The 3,295-nt window shown below is 49.3% G+C and overlaps 1 pseudogene; it reads left to right on the forward strand.

Moving 5' to 3' along the window:
- The first annotated feature begins 417 nt into the window (after window positions 1–417).
- On the forward strand, window positions 418–2,877 carry LOC120783940 (annotated as a pseudogene).
- Window positions 2,878–3,295: the final 418 nt, after the last annotated feature.

The following is a 3,295-nucleotide window of genomic DNA, read 5'->3' on the forward strand; positions in this document are numbered from 1 at the left end:
GTATTTATACATTTATTTAGGTGTGGTGCCCAACTTTAAGCCTTTTGACCATCCAACTTGGATCGAAACATTGTCTTTTTTAATAGGTTTCTATCACATCTGGCTCAGCCAGTGACCTCCGGGAAAGACTGGATGATATCCATGAACAGAATGGTGACGGCTGGAGAAACAGCGGACAGCACGGGAAGACTGCAACCGGGGCAGCAAGGGCTAGCACCCCCAACTGCAGCTCCTGAGAAGGAGCACCCAAGCAAGCTATGAAAAACCCTTCTGAAACATACCCCCCAGTGATTCCTGAGAGGGGAGGGTGAATGAGAATGCCAAAAAGACGAACCTATTGGCAAAGACCAAAGCAAATGGACAATTGACTATGAGTGCAGTCTGTATTTGTGCGGGAAGTTGGAACAGTGTCAGGTGAAGTGGCCTGCAACTAACAAGATGGAGTGGCTCCAATTGGATGAGGATGTAGACAAGACCCTGGAGGTGACATCAAAGGGAGATGCTAACCAGAAACTCCAGACTATGTGCACCCTCATAATGAACATAGGCGCAGAACGATTTGGCACCAAGGAAAAGTGTGGTACACCTAGTGCAGTGAGGCCAAACCTGCGGGTGCTCAAGATCTGCCAGCTGAGACAAGAACTGAAATCCCTGAGGCGTCAGTTTAAGTTGGCCAAGGAGGAGGAGAGAAAGGCCCTGCCAGAACTCACAGAGATTACAAGGAAGAGTCTCATCATGCTCAGGAAGGCAGAGTGGCCCCAAAAGAATGGCAAGGAGAGGGCCCGAAAGTGCAGCGCAATCATCACCAATCCCTTTGGTTTCACAAAGACACTACTGGGGCAGAAGTGAAGCTGCCACCTCACTTGTTCGGTAGAGGAGATCAACCACCATCTCAACATCACCTTCAGTGACACATCAAGCAAGACCTCGGCCCATGTGATGCTCTAGTGAAACCTCCAGAATTGGTGACCAAATTCAACATCTCTGGGCCCACCCCGAAAGAGGTCAAAGAAGTAGTAAGGGCTGCAAGAGCAAGTTCCATCCCTGGGCCCAGCAGCGTACCCTATAAGGTCCACAAGCAGTGCCCAAGGCTCATAGAGCAACTCTGGAAGATCTTAAGGTGATCTGGCAGAGAGGAAAAGTTGCTGCCCATTCTGGATACCGAAAAAAGAGGATTCAAGTAACATCGACCAGTTTCGTATCATCTCGCTGCTCAGCGTCAAAGGGAAGATCTTCTCCAAGATTATGTCCCAATGGCTAATTGAATTCCTCTTGAAGAACATATACATAGACACCTCAGTACAGAAGGGGGAAGTCCTTGGTGTACCAGGATGCCTAGACCACACAAGAGTGGTGACCCAGCTGATCCAGGAGGCAAGGGAAAGCAGAGGAGACCTTACAGTACTCTGGCTAGACCTATCCAACACCAGGTTGAGAGTCTCCTCAGCGGCATTAACATCAGCCTGGCAACAGCTAGAGAGCATAATCACCGTCTGCATTTCTGCGCCACTCTTCTCATTGGCCAGGAACATGATTGTCAAATCAGTGCATGTGCAATGTAGAGGCCCCATGGCAAGATCTGGTATGCGGCAGCACCCCATAAGAGCATTCATGGACGACCTGGTTGGGGCTCTCTCTGTCCCTATGCAGCATTGCCCTTTATGGGCATTCCACCAAGCTGCAACTCCCCATCAGTGGCTTTTCAGAGTAGTTCAAGGTCACTCAAGCCAGGGAGATTATGATGTACCGAGATTCCTCTGATGCTAAAATCGCCTCAGCAGGGATCCTCGTAAAGACAGGGAGGAAGTGGCAGGCACAGGAAGCTGCTGACAGAGCAGAGGCAAGGCTGCGGCACATCATTTTGGTCAGCAATGTGGCAGTGGAGCGGGCAGAACTGGGACTCCCTCCCACGGGCTTTGTCTGCCCGTGGGAGGGAGTAAACTGGTTCAGGTGTATTAGTCGGTTCAGGATGAGGTACAAGCAGAAGCGGAGGAAGAGTGCTGTAGCAAGATGGTCTGCATGTACAAACGAGGAATGGACTAGGTGGGAGCATGTGGAACAGCGTATGATCACCTGGTCAGAGCTTTGGCGGGCCAAACCCTTGCGCATCAAGTTTCTCATCCAATCAGTCTATGACGTTCTCCCAAGCCCCGCCAATCTGCATTGCTGGGGCATGGCAGACACTCCAGCATGCCAACTGTGCCAGAAGAGAGGCACCTTGGAGCTTGTCCTCAGTTGCTGCCCGAAGGCACTGGGGGATGGGCGATACCGCTGGCACCATGACCAAGTGTTAAAGTTGTTCTGATACAATCGGCACAGCGATTCAAAACAGTAAGAATCAGCACACCCCGAAACAGTCCATCACTTTCATCAGAGCTGGGGAGAAGGCACAACATTGACCCAGCTCCTCAGGAGGGCTTTTTGCCACTGCACGGGACTAGACGCTCCAAGTTTACCTAGGAAGGCAGCTCAAGTTCCCAGAGAACATTGCAGCCATTTCACTCCGTCCAGACATGGTGTTAACATCAGAGTATACAAAGCAACTGGTCCTGCTGGAAATTACTGTGTCCTGAGAAGACCAGATTGAAAAGATGAACAAACGCAAAAGGGCAAAATACGTAGAGTTGGTAATAGAGTGCAGGAGCAATGACTGGAGATTCCACAGGGAGCCTGTCAAAGTTGGGTGCGGGGGCTTTGCTGGCCATTCGTTACAGCAAACTCTCAAGCTCCTTGAAGTTAGAGGACTGCAGTGCAGAAGGGCCATTTAGAACATCTTGGAGGCTGCTGAAAAGACCTCACGGTGGGGGGGATTCATGGAGTAGTACGCCACTTGGACACAAGTCAGGAACTGGGTCACCAAGGGTGTCTAATGATTAAAGACCCGAAACACCCTATGACTCCGGGTTTATCACTGATGATGTGTCCAAGTAGCCCCTGAAGGTGTATTCCAGAACTGTGGCCTGGAGTAAGTGTGCAGGTGTTACTTTTTTCATTGATGCTGCTTTTCAATAGCCTTGCACCATTATCTGATGTGCATAGAATTATACCTCTTCACTTCACTACTAGTTTACCACCAAAAAAACAAGAGGTCATACAAAGCAGTTATCCACACAATAATCTGCCAAACAGCTACAACATCAACAAAACTTCAGTACCAACGTGGGCACGCACCTCAGATTTTTATTAATGACCAAGATTGACTACAGTGCATGGCACTCAGTAAAGCACATACCTCCGCAAAAGCTAAACAATCCTACATGTCTGTCTAGCTCTTATTATAGAAAAATAAAAAAGG

Source organism: Xiphias gladius, chromosome 22 (genome assembly GCF_016859285.1).
Source record: "Xiphias gladius isolate SHS-SW01 ecotype Sanya breed wild chromosome 22, ASM1685928v1, whole genome shotgun sequence".
Classification (NCBI taxonomy): domain Eukaryota; kingdom Metazoa; phylum Chordata; class Actinopteri; order Istiophoriformes; family Xiphiidae; genus Xiphias; species Xiphias gladius.